This window comes from Bos indicus, chromosome 10, assembly GCF_029378745.1.
Source record: "Bos indicus isolate NIAB-ARS_2022 breed Sahiwal x Tharparkar chromosome 10, NIAB-ARS_B.indTharparkar_mat_pri_1.0, whole genome shotgun sequence".
NCBI classification, from domain to species: Eukaryota; Metazoa; Chordata; class Mammalia; order Artiodactyla; family Bovidae; genus Bos; species Bos indicus.
This window is the reverse complement of record NC_091769.1, coordinates 31,296,106-31,317,757: the sequence shown is the minus strand read 5'-3', so window position 1 is coordinate 31,317,757 and position 21,652 is coordinate 31,296,106. Positions and strand designations below refer to the sequence as shown.

The following is a 21,652-nucleotide window of genomic DNA, read 5'->3' as shown; positions in this document are numbered from 1 at the left end:
ATTGATTAAAATGTTGACAAGGACAGCCCAGCCAAAAGAAAGTTTCCTTCGTGTTTATATCAGTCCATTCATCTAGTGCCAATAGAGGTAGGGAAAGAGTCTAAGGAAAAATATAAAGTGCTCTGCAGATGAGAGAAAAAAATTGGTAATAATCTGTTATGTGGAATGATGGAGAGGTAGAATCAAGGATAATTTCAAGGTCTTTAGCCTGGATGAATGGGAAAACTGTAGTTCTGGAAACAGAGAGTAAGATTTTGAAAAGATAGAAAAGATATGGAAAATGTGCCATCTTTGGTTTGAGAGCTATTGAATATTAGGAGTCTGCAAGGTCTAAAGGTCTTTAAGCTTGTTATAAATTGAGTATTGAAGTTTGAGTGAGAGATCAGTGCTAAAAATGAAGATTTGGAATACATCCACTTGGATGATTATCTGAAACTGAGAGTAAACAATGCTTTGAAGAGAAGCAAACTTGAAAAGTCATAAATAATGCAACATGATTTATTTTGCTCAGATCTATTATATTACAAGTAGGTAGATGATACAAACAAGTTAGTGAATCTCTCTTATCTGTCTTTAATGATCCAGGAATATGTGAAGAATATTAGATGAGTTGAGAATTTCACCACTGAAGGATTACCATCAATAGGCTGATACGTCACTGCATACTGAGTCATCAAAGAAACATAACTGAATCCAGACTATAATATATACTCTGAGTTTAAAATCATGTCCATGTTTAAAAAAAAAATGAATCTCCTTTCTTGAAATGTTTTGGCATCACAGATAGAGGAAAAAATCATGCTGATGAAAGCATGCTATAGAAACAGAGTGATGCCATTAGTATTTGATTTGTATTTAATAAGGTCTGCTTTTATTATACCACTCAGCCATAGGAGCTCTATTATTTCATTATTGAGCTTTTGCTGATATTCCTTCAGCCTAGCTTTAACCCTTGCTTCCAATGGAGTGGGAGGGGAGTGTTTGTGTATATGGACACATGATGTACTTTATTTTGCTTTGTAAGCCATCCATGTCCACTGAAAAACTATGATTTTTAACAGTTTGATCACAATAGAGAATAATTGCCTAAAACCCAATTTCTTCATTTCTTATATATCTCTATTAGAAAACCCATCCCTCAAGACAGTATAAGGTACCATGAAAAGGTGAATATTGTTTTTTGTAAAATCCTTTCATAGTTAAAAAGAAAATTTGTACAAAAATCATTTTTCAGTTCAACCTTTCTTCACTCCTGGCATCCTGCAACAGGCACACATTTGTGCATAGATTCACACTGTCCCACTGCATCTTCTTATCTGAAATTATTAATTTGATGGCAAAGACCTCCCATTAATATTGTTCTCCTTTGGCAAAAGTCAAATCTCCTCAGAATCACCTTCAAAATAGCTTGACCAGTGACTAAATTTATGAATTTTTAAAATATTGTCAGTCAGCATTGAATGCATTTACCTACTTAAAATGAGTTTTGTTTCAAAGCACTTTGCTGCCATCCATGGTAATTGGAAAGTCAGTTTGAGATATCTTCTAATGTGCTTTTTAAAATTGACCAAGGCTGCAGAAACAGCTTCTTAAACCAAATATAATTAATTTCTATCTGTCCCATCTGATCACTGTAAGATGACAGTCCCTCATATTCTTTATTTTTAATGTATGTGTGTTTTTTTTTTCAATAGAGAACATTGGCCTTTCATCTCTCCCTTTCCCTCTGCAAATTGGCACTTTCTGTCTTCTAGGAGTCTCATTACCATCCAATGATTTTTTATGCCACTTCACAATGAAGGCACTAAACTGGGACACCTACAAGAAAACACTCACACCTACTTATATAGCACATTTTATTTTCTTTCTCTGAATCTTCCTCCATGTGGTCTTTATGGTTTCAATAGTTCTCAAGTGTCAACAAGACCTGAAACTTTTCAACCGTTGGCTGCCTACCTCATTCGCCCTCCATTCCTCCCAGGCAGCATCCTAAGTAGAATAGAATGTTACAGCACCTGATTGGCTCATGGATAGAGCATTCATTCTCCAGGAATGCCCTGTAGATACCAATTGAAACTGCATCATCCATAAAAGTAATCCATAGACCCATTTGCTTTTCATTTTTGGCTTATGATAGCAATAATGACTGTAACACAGGGCCCAGGAATTGATGACCAGCTGGGGTTAATGGCCCTTGGCTGCACTGTGGGCTATCAACTCCCCGAGCTGGTCATTAATCCCCAGGAAATGCCCCATACCTTGATCGTTATTACTTAATTAATGCCTCTTTCACTTTCAGCCTAAGTGGTCAGAGCACGGTAACCCTAACAGCATCTTGCAGTTGGAAATGCACATTTCCACTCAAATACTGGAATTCCCTATGGCTGCATACATATTTTAAATTTTTCCTAGAATAGTTGATTGTTTGCCTCAGGCCTTTCCCCCCCCTTACAAAGTGGGGTGGTGGCTTTGAGGATTTGTTTTTCAAGTGAAAAATTGCTACTTACATATCAGAGCTACAAAGTCAAAAGAAAACTTACAGGTGCTCATCTTGCCTTTTGTTTTTAGGCCTTTTGGAATGCTTTTTCTTCCAGAGAACTAAATGCAGAAGTAAACAAGAGTAAGAAGGGGACCATCCCTTCTGCAGCTGTTTAGAACAGACTTCACAGTCCTTGAAGTGGCATAGTAACAGGATTTATTCCACTGTTGTGAAACTCCAATTGCTTTCATAAGTAGTTAAATAACACCTGAAATACTGATAGTATTAACATTATTAGGTATTATATTTTCAGAAATTGCTTTAAACTATCATTGAAAACTAAGTTACCAGGCTGACAAAGAAGGTTAGATTTGTTTGGTTTAGTGGTAACTGGCAAATGTGACTAAGGGGGAATATAAGGGGAGTTTTGTCTGAGCACAGTTACCACAAGGAACAAGCCAGATGCTGGTTTGGATCAGCTGGGTTTATATACAAAGAACCACCTGTTTATAAACCAGATACCAACCAAAGTGATCTTAACTTCTTCGTTCTCAAGTAAATGTCTACATTTATTCTCAGTGGAGGCATAAAGGAAATGCAGTCCTTCTTTCCACTCCATACTCTGAGAACAACTGATATTATCTGGAGAAATATGTTTCTAAGAGATTAGGAGTGATTCATGACCATCGGAAGCTCAAGCATGTAGAAAAACTTAGAGATCATTTGGGAAGATCCAAACTGTGATGCTTTATCTTAAAGTTTACTTTGAGAATCACACATCTCCAGGATGAATGTTACAAGTAGAAATGAACTTTCACCACTGGAACCATTGAATCTTAGGACTGGACAAAGCATTTTGCAATCATTTAGCTCCCTGACTTGACTTCATATAAGCTTAGGCATTAACTAACTCCAGTAGATAGAAATCTATCCAGAATAGAGTTGTATGACCACTTTCCTAAGTGTATCTTAATGATAAACAGTTGTAACTGATGGGTAGTTTTTTTCTTATACTCAAGTTTGGGTTAATTTTCTCTTCCATCTTCAGTTCAAATGGAAGTGCCTTATTGAACCATGAAGATTTGTATTAAATTGCCTTCTCTTTTAGGCTCCTAAAGAAACAAAGTGCTATTTCCTTTATTCTTTCTTTCAAAGACTTATTTCCCTACAAATTGTCATCTTTTTGTTACTGGTTCCTTTCAATTCCCTAAAAATCTGCTTTTGGTTGTGTGCTTGCAGATTGTATATAGGTTGTGTTGGGATCTGAACAGTGAAAGGTATTTATTGAGGATTCCCTCATGACTCATGATATCTGCACTAAATTACAAAATATCAGAATCTAGGTTTGTCTCCGGAGAAGGCAATGGCACCCCACTCCAGTACTCTTGCCTGGAAAATCCCATGGATGGAGGAGCCTGGAAGGTTGCAGTCCATGGGGTCACTGAGGATCAGACACGACTGAGTGACTTCACTTTCACTTTTCACTTTCATGCATTGGAGAAGGAAATGGCAACCCACTCCAGTGTTCTTGCCTGGAGAATCCCAGGGATGGGGGAGCCTGGTGGCCTGCCATCTATGGGGTCACACAGAGTTGGACACGACTGAAGCAACTTAGCAGCAGCAGCAGCAGCAGCAACAGCATGTTTGTCTCTGTTGATATCCTTTCAAATACTTGAGAGAACTCAATATGGGTACCCTGGCTTATTTTTGCCAATCCTTTTATTCTGCAAACATAGGAGAGTATTTACAGTGATTGCACATTGTACTAATAATGGAACATGATACAGAGATTTAAACAACAAAAAAAGAAAAGGAATTCACAAATGATAGCAGAAAACTAATGATAAACAGAAATGGTTCAGGTCAAAAGAACTGTCTCTAATAGAAAGTTCAGGACACCATAAAAGACACAAAGGAGCGGCACTCAACTCAACCTGGAGAGTTAGGGACCTTTCCCCCACTACCCAAAATATAATATCAAAACTGAATTGCAAAGATGGAATTGGAGTTAATGAAAAAGGAAGAGTGTACCCAGTAAAAGAAGCAGCCAGCAAATGGTTCAGATGTTGGCATTCATATTGGTCTCATGGCCTCTTCTATTCATTCAATGAATTTCAAAGTTATTTCTTGCAGAACCTTCCCAACTCATCCTTTTCCTTTCCCTGAATCTCATTTTCCACCTGCCTCATTACACATTCTCGCATTTCTGTAGCTGGTTTTCTGAGCAGGACTGGCTTCCAGGGCCAACACACCCTCTGTCTCATCTCTCTGTCTGACCAGCCTGATGAGCTCTGGGCTCCTATTCAGAATGCCCCCCTAGCCATACCTTGCATGTGTGTGTGTGTGTGAAGTCACTCAGTTACATCTGACTCTTTTGCAACCCCATGGACTGTAGCCCGTCAGGGTCCCCTGTCCATAGAATTTTCCATGCAAAGAATACTGGAGTGGGTTGCCATTTCCTACTCTAGGGGATGTTCCTGGAGTCCTGCTTCTCTTGCATCAGCAGGTGGATTCTTCACCACTAGCGCCACCTAGGAAGCCTAACCGTACCTTGAACATCTGTTAAGGGTTATTAGTACAAGAGCTGCACACCCGTAATTTGCACATCACTGTAATACATTATCATTATCATGACCAGGAATACAGAGTTAAAATTTATTACTCTGTCTAAATCCAACCAATCATTCCCAAGTGTGTATATTATTTTGCTCTTTTGTGACTTTAACCTATTACCTAGGCTTAGAATCCAAAGTAAGTTGTATTCACCATAAGAGAACTGTGTGAAATCTACCTCATCACCAATGAAAATGTTAAACACTATATACTCTAAGAGTAATAGAAATGTAGAATACTCTTGGTTGTGGAAATTATTCACAGTTTATTTCCTAATACTTTTGTTATAAATGAAGCAATCTGACTCACATTTCTTTGGTCATATACTATATAAAATTGAAGATGATAAAGAGAATAAATCTATAGAGTAATCATGAATACTCCATACACTCTATTTAAAATTATATAATTTATTTCCAAAAGTTAAATCATATCTGAAATATGTAAATTCTTATATCAGGTAGGTTATGATAGTAAACAAAAATATCAATAACAGTCATACACAAAGAATACTTTTCTTTAAACATTCAACAAACTTTCTGATTTTGGAAAAATTTTAGAACTACCAAAAAATTGCAAAAATGTTGCAGAGAGTTCCCATATACCCCACACCCAAGTACTACAATACATTTGTCACAACTAATACCAATAATGGTACATTAGTAATAATTAAGTCCCATACTTTATTTAGGTTTCCTTAGTTTTTACATACCCTGGAGAAGGAAATGGCAACCCACTTCAGTATTCTTGCCTGGCAAATCCCATGGACAGAAGAGTTTGTTGGGCTACAGTCTACGGGGTCACAAAAAAGTTGGACACGACTGAGCAGCTGAGCACAGTGTAGTTTTTACCTAGTGTCTATTTTGATTCTAGGAGCCCATCCAGGATATCACCTTATATTTAGTTATAAAATCTCCTTAGGCTCCTCTAGACTGGGAAAGTTTCTCAGACTTCTCTTGTTTTTGATGACCTTGATGAGGTCTGGTCAGGTGTTTTGCACAATGTCCTTTAATTTGGGTTTGTCTGATGCGTTTCTTATGGCTAGATGGGGTTATGGGATATAGAAAGGAAGACTACAAAGCTAAATCACCCCATCACATGATATCAAGGTACATGCTATCCACCTGACCACTGATTACTGATGACTTATCAACATAACTCTTAACCTGGATCACCCTGCTAAAGTAGTGTTTGCCAGTTTTCTCCACTATAAATTATTCTTTTCCTCCCTTTCCATACTGTACCTTTAGAACAAAGTTCCCATGAGCATCTCACACTTGAGCAGTGGTGAATTATGTTCTACTTCCTTGAGGGGAAGTACCTATATACATTAGTTGGAATTGTTCAACAGATAGTCTTTAAGTGTAAAAAATTCACTTTGTGATAATGTATATAATATGTCAGATATATGTATTTTTAAAAGGATGATAGGTAGACCAATAGATATAGGGAAAGATAATGTAGTGAATATGTAAGGACACATAAACCAAAAACATGTTTTTCTTTAGGAGTAGGAACTAGAATAGCATGGGATGATGCCTTATTTACCACTGAATACAATACTTCAATTTTGTGTTTTCTTATTTACTTTGTCCTTCTATTTTTTTTTTAAGTATTTAAAATGTAATCATGTATGGATGTAGGTCAAGACAATACAGAGGAGAGATGAATGGTCACAATGCTTTATGGATATTGTGTTATAATGAAGAATAGTAACAGATCAGTGATTTCAATGATCATTTTCTGCACCTCATGATGGATCCCAGAGCACCTTAATGTATACAAGTTAGAAGTCAATGTTAATGGCTAGTTTTGATAATCAATAGTGTATGCCAGAGTTGTATGCCTGTGTTTGGTGGTAAAGGCAATTGGGCAAGAGAATCAATAGCCTGATTAAAAACAGAAAGCCCAAGAGTCTTCTAAACCTAAAATTTTGATTTGCTATTTTAGTACATGTCATTGAATGTACAAAGTACCCCGGTCACCAGATTTACTAGGAGAATTATCCTCCACATAGGTGTCAACAAAGATTAATATTGGCATTGATAAGGAGAAACACTCGTTTTAGATTATTCCCTTGAAACATGCTTTATTTTATATTGTAGAACCAGTGATTCCCAGGGGATAAATAATCTGAATTGCACCTTACAGATGCATTACAGAGCTCATGTTTGTTTTGAGTTTCTACTGAAGTAAGCTTTCACTATTCCACGTTAGATAGGAGATAGGGATTATGTTGTTCAATGGTTCATTAATGGGAGTAAACTAAGGGACTAAAAGAAACCCTTCTAAATTGGGGAGCAAAATATTGTGACAAGAGTTAATCTAGATAAAATAAGAATAATGAAAAGAGACTGAATTTAAAAAGAAAAAGAAAGTAAAGTGGGATAGTTTTTAGGAAATACCAAAACTGATCATTTCCGATGATTGAGAAGGGAGAAATACACATTGAGAAGAAATTGAATATATTTGCCCTCTGATAGCAGGAACCTACTTGATTTTATATAGCTTTCTGCACAGGCCTTTGCATAGATTAAGCACTGTTTTAATATTGATTGTTTAACCTTATATTGGAGAAGGAAAAGGCAACCCACTCCAGTAGTCTTGCCTGGAGAATCCCAGGGACAGAAGAGCCTGGTGGGCTGCTGTCTATGGGGTCGCACAGAGTCTGACACGACTGAAGCGACTTAGTGGCAGCAGCAGCAGCAGCCTTATATAAACTGTGGTGGTGTCTGAAGATGCTAATTTTCTACATGATACATAAATAGTTGAAGAGAAAAAGGAGAAACCATAAGGCTGACCAAAGAAAGTAGGTCCAAGAAACAAGCACAGAGTAACACATTTTTATAAAACTGGGTTGCTGAGAACATATTTTAGATCTTTTGGTCATCTCAGGAAGTCACAGCTTCTCTTCAGATTAATGTATATGATCACAGATTTCTTTCTAAAATTATAGCCATAACCAGACAAAGCGCACTCTAAATAAAATTCTGTGCCAAATTTCAACTAGTATCAAATGAGTTCTATGTTCTCTGACACACAGAGTATATATAATAAACTGGCAGTTCTTTAATTGAGAGAAGACTATAACTTAATTTTTATACCATCTCACTGTAAAATTTTATCAATGCTGTTCCATTAGGAATGGATACAGGAGTAATGTTGTCTCCTAATATGTTATTTTATGTCAGCATCAGATTCACAAGTGGAACTAAAGGGTCTTAAGATGAAGCCTTTTCTCTATAAGCTTAGCAATATTTGCAAAAAATTTGGAGCTTATTTCATGATAAGTCTAAAAAAAATTTGTATGGCATTTGAATGAAGGCATTACATATCCCTGAAATCTAAAGTGGATAACATATATGGAGGGGTAATGATTTATCTGATTTAAAAAGTTAATGTCATTTTAATTTCCAGACATGTCAATCATTAGAGTATTAATGATTGGAATATAAATGATCTTAATCATATACTTTATACACAAAATAGGTATTTTATTTTAATTGTACTGTTGAATGGTGTTTGGCTGTATGGATCTCGGTCAAAAAACAGAATGTGTTTCATCTAGTGCTTTAGTATTTCTAGTAGATGAGACTATGTCATTAGGCACTACATATTGATTTTAATTAGAATAGGCACACCACCATTAATATGAGTTGTGATGCCACTAAGCCAGTTGTCAAGGGGGGATTAATTAATTAATTATAAATTAATTAATTGAGAGTGAATTAAATCAACCTAGCAAAATGAATATAGAACTCAGGGAGGAGGGTTAAACTCACAAAGCAGATTGAAAACCCAAGACAATCTAAATTTTTAATCAAGACAGAAGAAAATAAAGCAACTCATTACAAAAGAGTACCTGTTGTTTTTGAGAAAGGAAAGCAAAAGCAAAAAAAAGCAATAAGTTAAATTTAAACATTTCCATTAAAAATAGGAAATGAAATTGTGGAAAATACTAAGATTTTGTCACTCCATGTTTTAGACCTAAAAAGATAAATTGTACTTAATAACACTCTTCACAGATTTAATCACATCATTTTCTGTTTATGGTTACAGAGGAAATTCACTCACATGCTTAAAAGGAAATAAATACATCAAATTGAAGAAAAAGTCTTTTAAAGGGAGAGTTGTGCCCTCTTTTTTAAATGAGTTTCCCTCTAGTTACTGGATTCCAATGTTTATGAAACTCAATGCTTCAGGGCTGAGCAACATAGATGTTTGACTAACAATTGAAGGCTATATTTGAGGAAAAAAAATTACATGTAAACAAATTTTATGACTTCAGTTATGAAAAATATACATTAAATAGACAAGCTGATAATATATTAAAATGAAAAGATTGTGTTAAAAATGATGCTTTTACTAAAAATGTGCTTAATATTTCTGTGCCTGCACACATACACACAAAGAAAAATAATCAGATTTCCTAAAGACCAATGACAGATCATACGTCCATTACAACCTATTAGTTAGGATTGAGATAAATAGTCCAAAGTGAAAATTAAACTCAGATGTGTATGAGCCTCTGATTTCAAAAAAAAAAAAAAGTATATATATATATACACACACATACATGTTCTAGATAGTCTATACTTGTAGACAATGCCTTTCTAGGGACAAGGCATTGGAAATGAATGCCAGGAAGAGAAAAACTATTTGCTCTTGCTATATCTGCCTGCAAACATAATGTTACTTCTGCTAAAACATAAGCAGAAACCATTAATAAGCAGTGCTAAACTTTATTAGATCTTTGTTAGACAATCAATAAACAGAGTGGCAAAATGTCAAATGGCAAGAAAAGAGCATGCCTCTTAGTGCCCTTAACAGGTTTAAGGATGGCAATCCACTCCAGTACTCTTGCCTGGAATATCCCATGGATGGAAGTGCCTGGTGGGCTGCAGTCCATGGGGTTGCTAAGAGTCAGACACGACTGAGCAGTTTCACTTTCACTTTCACTTTGGTCAAAGGAACACACTGCATTACACCACAGGTATCCCCGATTTAAACTTAAAAGCAGGGTATGATATGAACCTGCCTATAGTAACTGCCTATTGGTCTTCCCTGGTGGCTCAGATGGTAAAGAATCTGCCTGCAGTGCAGGAGACCTGGGTTCAATCCTTGGGTCAGGAAGATGCCCTGGAGAAAAAAATGGCTACCCATTCCAATATTCGTGCCTAGAGAATTCCATGGACAAAGGAGCCTGGTGGACTACAGTCCATAGGGTCACAAAGAGTCAGATACAGCTGAACAACTAACACTTTGACTTTTCATAATCACTAAATTTGTCTATAATCACAAAAAGGCAGTTGCAATTTGTCCTAGAATAGTTGACAGTGACTCTGTAGTACCTTCAAAAATGCACTGTAATTTCTCAAATATGAATTAGTTTGTTAATTTAATAACTGTTTATTGTGCATATATTATGATTCATACACTGTTCCAAGAGACTGGGATATATGTGTAATTTTTTCTTAAATATCTCTGCCCTTAAGAATTTTATATTCTAGCAAATTGACATAAAATATCAACAAAGGAAAAGCATAAAAAGCAACTAATGTATTACTAATATATTAGAAATAAGTTGGTGAAAAAAAAGAAAAAGTAGATTAGAGTATGGGAATTTAGGATAAGGATTCAATTTTAAATTTGGTGATCATGGTATACTTCTTACCTCATTAAGAACATCAGACTTGGAATATTTTTATTCCATATAGAAGATACAGCCCCCAAAAGTTCTGAAATGAATAAAAGGTTTTGAAATGATTACCTGATTACCTGCCTGGCATATTCGGGGAAACAAGGTGAATAAGAGTAGTAAAAACATCAAAGAGAATTTGAGGGGCCAGAATGTGTAGAGCTATCCCCAAGTAAAGATCAGAATGAATCTTTGTTCATTTCCAAGGCAAACCATTCATATCATAGTAATACAAGTCTATGACCCAACCAGTTGAAGAAGCTGAAGTTGAATGGTTCTATGAAGACCTACAAGACCTTCTAGAATTAACACCCCCAAAAAATGATGTCCTTTTCATTATTGGGGAATGGAATGCAAAAGTAGGAAGTTAAGAGATACCTGGAGGAATGGGCAAGTTTGGCTTTGGAGTACAAAATGAAGCAGGTCAAAGGCTAACAGAGTTTTGCAAAGAGAACGCACTGGTCATAACAAACACCCTCTTTCGAAAACACAAGAGAGGATTCTACACATGGGCATCACCAGATGGTCAATACCGAAATCAGATTGATTATATTCTTTGTAGCCAAATATGGAGAAGCTCTATACAGTCAGCAAAAACAAAACCAAGAGCTGACTGTAGCTCAGATCATGAGCTCTTCATTGCCAAATTCAGACGTAAATTGAAGAAAGAAGGGAAAACCACTAGACCATTCAGGCAGGATCTATATCAAATCCCTCATGATTATACAGTTGAGGTGACAAATAAATTCAAGGGATTAGATTTGAAAGACGGAGTACCTGAAGAAATATGGACGGAGATATCAAGACCATCCCCAAGAAAAAGAAATGCAAAACGCAAAATGATTGTTTGAGGAGGGCTTACCAATAGGTGAGAAAAGAAGAGAAGCTAAAGCAAAGGAGAAAAGGAAAGATATACGGATTTGAATGCAGAATTCCAAAGAATAGTAAGGAGAGATAAGAAAGCCTTCTTCAGTGATCAGTGCAAAGAAATAGAGGAAAACAACAGAATGGGAAAGACTAGAGAGCTCTTCAAGAAAATTAGACATACCAAGGGAACATTTCATGCAAAGCTGGTCACAATAAAGGACAGAAAATGTATGGCCCTAACAGAAGCAGAAGATATCAGGAAGAGGTGGCAAGAATACACAGAAGAACTGTACAAAAAAATTTCATGACCCAGATAACCACAATGGTGTGATCACTGACCTAGAGCCAGACATCCTGGAATGCAAAGTCAAGTGGGCCTTGGGAAGCATCACTATGAACAAACCTAGTAGAGGTGATGGAATTCCAGTTGAGCTATTTCAAATCCTAAAAGATGGTGTGTGAAAGTGCTATACTCCATATGCCAGCAAATTTGGAAAACTCCAGGCCACAGTACTGAAAAAGGTCAGTTTTAATTCCAGTCCCTAAGAAAGGCAATGCCAAAGAATTGTGTGAGATGAGTATCTCACACACTAGCAAGGTGATGTTCAAAATTCTCCAAGTCAGGCCTCAACAGTACATGAGCCATGAACATTCTGATGTTCAAGCTAGATTTAGAAAATGCAGAGTAACCAGAGATCAAATTGCCAACATCCATTGATCATAGAAAAAGCAAGAGAGTTCCATAAAAACATCTACTTCTGCTTTATTGACTATGCCAAAGCCTTTGACTGTGTGGATCACAAAAATGTGTGAACCATTCTTAAAGAGATGAGAATACCTGACCACCTTACCAGCCTGCTGAGAAATCTGTATGCAGATCAAGAAGCAACAGTTAGAACTGGACACCGAACAACAGACTGGTTCCAAATCAGGAAAGGAGTACTTCAAGGCTGTATATTGTCACCTTGTTTATTTAACTTATATGCAGAATACATCAAGGGAAATGATGGGGTTGATGAAGCACAAGCTAGAATCAAGATTGCCAGGAGAAATGTCAATAACCTCAGATACTCAGATGACACCACCCTTACGGTAGAAAGTGAAGAAGAACTAAAGAAATTCTTGATGAAAAATGAAAGTGGAGAGTGAAAAAGTTGGCTTAAAACTCAACATTCAGAAAACTGAGATCATGGCATCTAGTCCCATCACTTTGTGGCAAATAGATGGGGAAACAATGGAAACAGTCACAGACTTTTTTGGGGGCTCTAAAATGCTGCAGATGGTAACTGCAGGCATGAAATTAAAAGTCACTTGCTCCTTGGAAGGAAGCTATGACCAACTTAGACAGCATATTAAAACACAGAGACATTACTTTGCCAACAAATGTCATCTAATCAAAGCTATGGTTTTTCCAGTATTCAAGTGTGGATGTGAGATTGGACTATAAAGAAAGCTGAGTGCCGAAGAACTGATGCTTTTGAATTCCTGTGTTGGAGAGGATTCTTGAGAGTCCCTTAGACAGCAAGGAGATCCAACTAGTCCATCCTAAAGGAAATAAGTCTTGAATATTCATTGGAAGAACTGATGCTGAAGCTGAAACTCTAAAACTTTGGCCACCTCACGCGAAGAGCTGACTCACTGGAAAAGACCCTAACACTAGGAAAAACTGAAGGTTGGAGAAGAAGGGGATGACAGAGGATGAGATCATTGGATGGCATCACCAACTCAATGGACATGAGTTTGAGCAAGCTCCGGGAGTTGGTGATGGACAGGGAAGTCTGGCGTTCTGCAGTCCATGGGCTCGCAAACAGTCTGACATGACTGAGCAACTGAACTGAACACTTGAATAAAACAGAGAACCATTATATGATTTGGGCGAAGAGAGCTAATGGGATGTTCCATTTCAAAAGGATCACCATGGCTGCTCTGCTGATGATAAGGGGCAAGGGTAGGCACAGAGAGATCAGTTAAGAGGAGACTGTGATAGTCCATAAGAGAAACCATGAAGGCTTACAGCAGGGTGGTATCAGTAGAGACCGTAAAAATTGATCCAATGATTCTATTCTAAATATATTTAAGTGGTAATGCCAACAGGATTTGCTAACATAGTGAATATGGGGTATGAAAGAGAGAGGAAAAAAAAAGGATGATACCATGACACCAAGGTGTTTGACCTGAACACTGGGGAGGATGCCATTGCCTTCAACAGGGAGAGGACAAACTAAGAAAGAGCAAGTTTCAGAGAAAAGATATGATTTGGGCAGGCTGAGTTTGAGTTAATAGATATCTATAAAGAAATATATATATATATATATATAATGAAAAGTGAAAGCGAAGTCACTCAGTCGTGTCCGACTCTTTGCGACCTCATGGACTGTAGCCTACCAGGCTCCTCCCTCCATGAGATTCGCCAGGCCAGAGTACTGGAGTGGGTTGCCATTTCCTTTTCCAGGGGATCTTCCCAATCCAGGGATCGAACCTGGGTCTCCTGCATTCTAGGCAGACGCTTTAACCTCTGAGCCACCAGGGAAGCCCATATATTTAATAGGTATCTATAAAAACTAGATACCATATGAAATAATGGTGAAAATCATATTTTATGCCTTGATTCTGGATATCACCATAGGATTGAGTGTTGACAGAGAATTGGAAAGGATCAAGGACTAAATACTGGATCACACCAGCATCCTACTCCTTGAAGAAAAGAAGAGGGATCAACAAAAAGCACAAATGGATTGATAAATGAGGTAGGAGGAAAACTGAAAGAGTATGAGGTCCTAGAAGTCAAGTGAAGAATGTGTCTTCAGGAAGAAGGAATGATCAACTAAGTTGATATTGAGTTGTGATCAGGTAGAGTAGATTTATAAAATATGGAACTCACTCATTAGAAGTAAAGATCAATTTCAAAGAGATCATTTCATGGCAAAATTTTATATGATTATGAGCTCTAGAGTTAAGGATTTAAATCCCTACTCTAATTGACCATCTTCAGCTGGTTGCTCTATGATTTCTGAAGCTGGTTTCCTAGATATCTACCTCCCAGACTTTCTGTAAAATTCAGTGAAATAATTTGTATTGAATCACCAGTTAGATGTTTGTGAAGTAATAGGTTCTTATCACTTTAAATATAACATGCAATATAAATAATACAACTATCAACAAGCTCAAATATTTTATTATATAATTGTTATATTGTTATAGTCATTACATGACTTTTGTTATTGCCATATTACTCACAATTAACTTATTCATTTGTTACTTCAATTATGTAATAAATATCTTTAACACTTTACTCTTTGACAAGTATTGGCACCCAAGGAGACAAAGATGCACAAGACATGGAACTTATCACTCCTATAATTAAAGTATACCAGTCTCTGCAATGTATACTTGACAGAGTTTATTTCTTCATTTCATGTGTGGAATTTGGGCAGTAGCTCTATCATAAATAAGTCATTCAAGCTCTCTGACCCTCAGAAAAATGGGGATACATTTTATCTATTTGCAAGGTGATTGGAAAGATCAACAAAGATAAAGTATTCTAGCATCTATTACTGGATAGACATTCACTGTATAGGTCATATTAGTACTGTAAATTCTGTACATTCTGTCAAAGAGAATATAGACTATCTCGACATGAATAACTCATGGTTTTCACTTTTATTGAAAGTTGACATAAGATAATATAAACTGGCACCTTGATAAACAATATTTTATTTGTTTATAATTACTTATATTCTATCTCACAAAATATTTAAGGTAGTTCATGTAAAGTGATAAAAATATAAAATCAAGAATGTCGACATGCTGAACATATCTGTTATCATGACTATTTAATATTTTATTGTGCCTTTCGAATTTAATTCCAAGTTTCCTGGAAGTCAAAACTAAATGGAAATATCAGTTAAACAATTCTAGTTATCAACAGAGAAGAAGATTCCAGAGTCTCATAAAAAGAACATTTACTTAGCATTGAACTCAAAAGATACATCTTAGTAGAAATTTCATAGAGGATATATGGAGTGATACAGATTATAATCTTAATTGTTTTTGTAACAAATTTAGTATGAATTTTACAGAGATGTCTCTTGCAATATCTTTTGATTAAAAACTAAGTTCTAATGTAAAAAATAATTGGGTAATAATTCTGCAAAAAGTTGAACACCATCCAAATATGTAATAATCAAGCTGTATGATAATCTAAAAATGCAAAAATGCTCTCCAATTTCCTGTGTGCATCTTATCACCCCTAATATAATATATGTTGTTTGTTTATTTATCATTACATGTATGCACATATATACACATATATATTTTACTATATATGTACCAATTTAGAATTTTTAGAGGAATAAATGATCTTTAAGTGATCAGTAATAAATACTGCTTCTCTTTTCAGACTTTCCAGGGGAGCTGGATAGCAGAGAAAGACCTGGGGACCTATGTTCCATATAGCTAGATGGGAACAGAGGGATATTCTTCAAGAACAAAGCTAACATGGTAAGCTTGACATTCCATTAGAAACATTATGACCTTCCCACAATTTTCACATTGATGGACATCAACGTAGGTACTCTCACCACCATATGACCCTAATTCTGATGCTTTGCAGATAATACCAGAATTTTTCTCAGGAAGAATTTATGGTCAACTATCACATAAACAAATATACCTTTGAAATTCCAATGGTGAACTCTGTTAAAAATATATCTTTCCAATAATATAACACTATAATTTTCTTTATGTAAACCCAGATACTCATAAGGCCTCATGAGCCTGGTTCACATTTGAAAGAGAACATCCACATCTTGCTTCTTGCAACTTTTATAGAAATTTCTGACATTCTCAGTTGTTATCTTTTTTGTTTGTTGTTGTTATCGCTGTTTTTAATTCCCCTTCCTTTTTAAAAAAAATTATTGGCCAATCCTGATTTTCCTTTAAGGATGTGTTTGATGCTATTGGGGAAATGTCAGAAATAATGAAGAAAAATCCTAACATGCTGTCCTACAGAAGTTCATCTTTTGAAACAAAAAACACTCATAATGAAAATGAGTTGACAGCTTACTTGATGATATTTACAGCTGGATGTGACGTCAATCGGAAGGATAGTACAGATCAATTTTAATGGCAAGCAGCTAAGCACGCTTATTGATCTGGCAGCTTGCTACTCTACAAATGGCAAAGATCATTAATATGCTAGCACCAGGAACATGGGAGAAGCATAAAACAACAAGCGACTTTGAGCCTTTAAAGAAGATAATTTAAGAGTGATGATTTGATGATCACAAGGGAAAGTGTGAATTCATAATTTAACCTCATTCACTACCTCTCAACTAAAAATTGATTACCACTCCTAGGAGTCATATTTCATTTGAGAGAAATTTAGTATATTTCATAATTTCCCTTTTAAGCCTTTTGCTTTAAGGAATGCCATTTGCAGTCCAGCTAATCCTAAAGTAGGCCTTTTTTCCCCTGAAAGAACAGAATAATTCCTGCTAGAGCAGAAGGACCACGTAGGTGAAACATGAATCAAAAGCTTATAAGAATATCATGCATCTCCCTTGTCTTCTTTCATATTTCCTTTCTATCCTATAAGGATGATAGCATTATTCCCTCCCTGGAATATGAAAGTGGCTAAGATCATGTCTTTAAAGTGCTGCTAGAAGATATTTATTTTAGGAACCAGTAAAAGCCAACAGTAGTACCCACTTAGTATTCAATATTACAAATATATATCACTTGAATGTCACCACTGCTATTGAGACTAAACTTTTCCTCATCTGGAGGAGATGTAAGCACTCTGTTGATCACTGAATAAACTTTTCATTCAGACATTTTGAAATGTATTTTAATATACCTAGTGGAGTCTAACCAAGAGGATGTTAGGTGGGCTGTCTGTAATAATGAACTTCCTAACCTCTAGAGATGCAGTACATCTGCTCAGATCAAAATGTGTTGTTTATGAAGCACCCACACTCTGGAGACATATGTACAGTAACAATGTGAAAATAACAAGTTTCAAACTCTTAAAAAATAGTTCCCTGTCAGCCAATAAGGGAACATTAACCCTCACAATGTGGAATGAATCCTTCTGCAAATTTGCAAATGGTTCAAACCCTCCATAACAGTATCTGATATACAAAGACACTTACATGACCATTGTTAAAAGAAAAAATGATCAATTTCAAACCCACAGAGCTTTAGTTTTCCTGCATAAATCCAAATGGCCCATTAAGGTGAAAGTAAAGAAGAACCAAGTCACGAGCTCATGGTGGTTATTGAACTCTTATAATCAAGACTTCTCCCCCTCCTTTCTTAATGCTGACAGATAGATTAAAGTTAATTTTTGTGTGGTCTTATAACAAATCTTTTTAAAATTCATTTTCATCAAGATATATTATCTCAATACTTATTGTTAATACACAGTAATGACCTTTGTAAGAGATTTGAAGCTTCCTAGATATTTATAAATCTTAGTGCTAATCTCCAAATGTACAAAGGCAGTCCCAAATTGTGTACTTATAATACTGCCATTGCACTCTTATTTCAAGAATAAGAGAATACTTTCCCATACTTATTTTTCTATCACTTTATTAAGATTATTGCTTCATTTTATGAAAAATTTTGTATAAAGTAAAAGCATTTTTTTGTTGAAAGTACATATCCTATTAACATTTTCTTGGTGAGTAGGGATGGGAAAAGAATTTCTAAAATACAACATGTAACTTATTTCTAGAGGCTTCCCAGGTGGCACAGTGGCAAAGAATCCACCTGCCAGTGCAGGAGATGCAAGATGTGCAGGTTTGATCCCTGGGTCAAGAAGATCCTCTGGAGCAGGAAATGCAACCCACTCCAGACTGGCAGGGTATAGTCCATGGGGGTCACAAAGAGTTGGACATGACTAGAGCAACTGAGCACACACACAACTTATTTTTAGCATCCTTTGCTATGAAATAAGTCATTATTGGGATTTACTCACCCAGGGACAGGGGAGCCTGGTGGGCTGCTGTCTATGGGGTCGCACAGAGTCGGACACGACTGAAGTGACTTAGCAGCAGCAGCAGCAACATTTATATTGCTTAGTGTTAGCTGCTCAGTTGTGGGTGAGTGGCTGATTCTTTGTGACCCCATGGACTGTAGCCCACCAGGTTCCTCTGTCCATAGGATTCTCCAGGCAAGAATACTAGAGTGGGTTGCCATTCCCTTCTCCAGGGGATCTTCCCTATCGAGCTATTAAACCCAGTTCTCCCTTACTGCAGGCAGATTCTTTACCACTGAACCACCAAGGAAGCCCTGTATTGCTTAAGAACACTTCAAAATTCAATCACTCATCAAAAATAATTCATTGAGCAGTTAATAAACAAGTTTACTCTAACAAAATATCAGAATATGAAATGCATGTTTCGTATGCTAAATAGGAAAGGTGTTAAAATTACTAAAGACATTAAAAATAATATTAAAAGAAAGTGAAAGTTTTAGTTGCCTAGTTTTGTCCATCTCTTTGCAATCCCATGAACTGTAGCCCACCATACTCCTCTGTCCAATGAATTCTCTAGGCAAGAGTACTAAAATGCATAGCCATTCCCTTCTCCAGTGGATCTTCCCTACCTAAGGATCAAACCTGGGTCTCTTGCATTGCAGACAGATTATTTATCACTGAGTCATCAGGGAAATCCCTAAAAATAATATTAATTTAACGTTAAACATTTTGAATTTATAACTTTTAAAAAAAATACCAAAAGTGTTAGAAAAGAATGTCAAATAAAGTAAATACTGTTGGTACCCTGCCCAGATCTCCTTCACTGGGTAAGCGTGAGATGTTCTGAGTGCTAGAGAAATGCCTTTGACCTAAGGAGAGCCACTTCACCTGGAAAATCTCACACACAAATACACACACACACACACATACACACACAGGATAAGGTGGTATGAACAGCTTCCTGCCAATGATTGACTCACAAAAATGTACATAAAGTCAGCTCTTTACCTCATTGTGAGAGACCAAATCTAAGGTACAATTTATGCTTCAGAACTTCTCCCTTTTCTCCCAAGAGCATCCACTCAATAAACAACATGTACCCAAGCTCTGCTTCTAGAGAACATGAGCAAGATATTAATTAAGTACTAGATTACCAAACACAAGAAAAACACATAATTCTGAGGCCCTTCCTTAATAAAATCTTAGCAACAGTTTTGTTTTGTTTTTAACAGGCAGTTTTGGGAGAATGTTGGTGCAACAAAATAAAACCTTGACAAGTGATTGAATAGTTTAATATATCAGAATTCAAATTTCTAGCTCTAGAAGTTTAAATTTGCTGTGAGTTCTTGCCTTAATACCTAGACCCTTACCACCCCCTAATACTAATATTCCAGCAGTGATTTTGCTGAGGTTTATTTCTGAAGCCAGCCCATACATATCATTCATCTTCTCTCTGCACTCAGCCTCTCTGCCACTCTAGTCAATATTTTGTGTTATTAAATCTATCATTTCTAGGGCAAAACCTTGAGAAGTACCTTACACAGTAGGAACTAGATATCTGTTAAGTTTATTTATTTGGCTATACAAATTAATTATTAAGATCTAAGGGAAAGCAGGTAAAGTTACTGAAAGGTTCAGCTGTACATTTAGAGAGAAAGAATGGGAAATCACACATTCCCACATGGGTTCTAAGACAAGAGACAGAGATCCATCCCTAATCATTGTCACTGGTTATAGAGAGGAACAGAGACAAGAGAGGATGCCAGCGTTAAATTATTCTTGACTCCTCTTGATCCCCAAAAAAGAATATTATTTCTCTTCAATTCACATATGCTGCCCACAATAGAGCTTCCTGAAATTTCTATTAAGAATCCAGATTACATAGCAATAATATTTAGATGCCACAGTATCTGCTAACAGTGAACTCCAAAAGAAGGACAATGGAAAAGGAGATAAACCATAGGCCAGTCCAGGGATTTGGGGACAGTTTGAATGGATATGAATGAAGGATAGAATTTACATCAGGTAGAAATCACAGTTCATAAACTCAAGCTGCAAGAAATATGCATTATCTCATTTTTATTTAAGCCAATTTCTTTTCTCTTTCAAGCCCTATTACTTGGTTCTGCTAAATTAGCAGAAAATTTAACCTCACTATTTTGGGAGGCTCCTACTCCTCTTCCTCAAGGTTCCCTAGTTCCCAGGAGGATTTTCGTAGGGCTGGGTACTTTGAAAAGATATTGTGAGTAAGGACGTAGGGAAGCAATTAATGGCTGGAAGTCACATGGTTTGTGGTTGACTTGTCCCTGATTCCTTTCCACAAGGCTTCCATGAGCAGGGCTTCTTCCTGCAAGTCCTTGCCTAACACATCTCTGTGAGGCTATCTACATGCATATTTCAGCATTCCATTCTTTGGGGTCAAAACAACTGTCCACTCCACTGGACTCATTTCCCAGGAGTTTACTGATCACATTCATTACTATTCTGTATCTCTGCTCTTTCTCCTCCTGATCCAAAGGAATCCTTTCAATTCTAAGGGAAAACCTCTTCCCTTCTATTTACATTTGCCTCAAAAGCACCCTCCTCCCAACTTTTTTCTCATTTTCAGATATAGTAGGGCTCAAGCTTGTTGGGTCCTCAAATTTTGCCTGCTATTGAGTAGGAAATTTGTGCAGGGAAATGAACAAGTATATATTCCAGCCTTGGGCTCTATCTTTATTTTCTAAGAATCATACTATCTCTAAAACCTATTAAAATATCAATCCGTTTCTCATAGATGACAAGTTAGTTTCACAATTAAAAAAAAAAATTTGATGATCCAACTTGAAATTAATTGAAGTGTGTTTATATTTACTGTTCTTACTCATAAGGTGACCCGCTGTCCCCAGAGAACCCTGTGAAATACTCCTGTTGAAGTTTCCCCCATATTACTATATACTAAAAAGTCTGTTTAACGGTAAATGACCTCGCCTATTAGAGAGTGTCTGCCAAGTAAATTCTTAATGTTTCCAAAATA

At 36.4% G+C, this 21,652-nt stretch overlaps 1 long non-coding RNA gene and 1 other non-coding gene across 2 annotated transcripts in view; both read right to left on the bottom strand.

The window, feature by feature from the left end:
- Positions 1 to 21,652, bottom strand: part of LOC139185228 (uncharacterized) — a 451,826-nt gene that overhangs the window by 92,368 nt on the left and 337,806 nt on the right. The gene's annotated exons all lie outside the window — the stretch shown is intronic.
- Positions 14,116 to 14,187, bottom strand: TRNAS-AGA (transfer RNA serine (anticodon AGA)). Its single transcript has one exon. It is a non-coding gene; the product is annotated as a tRNA-Ser (tRNA).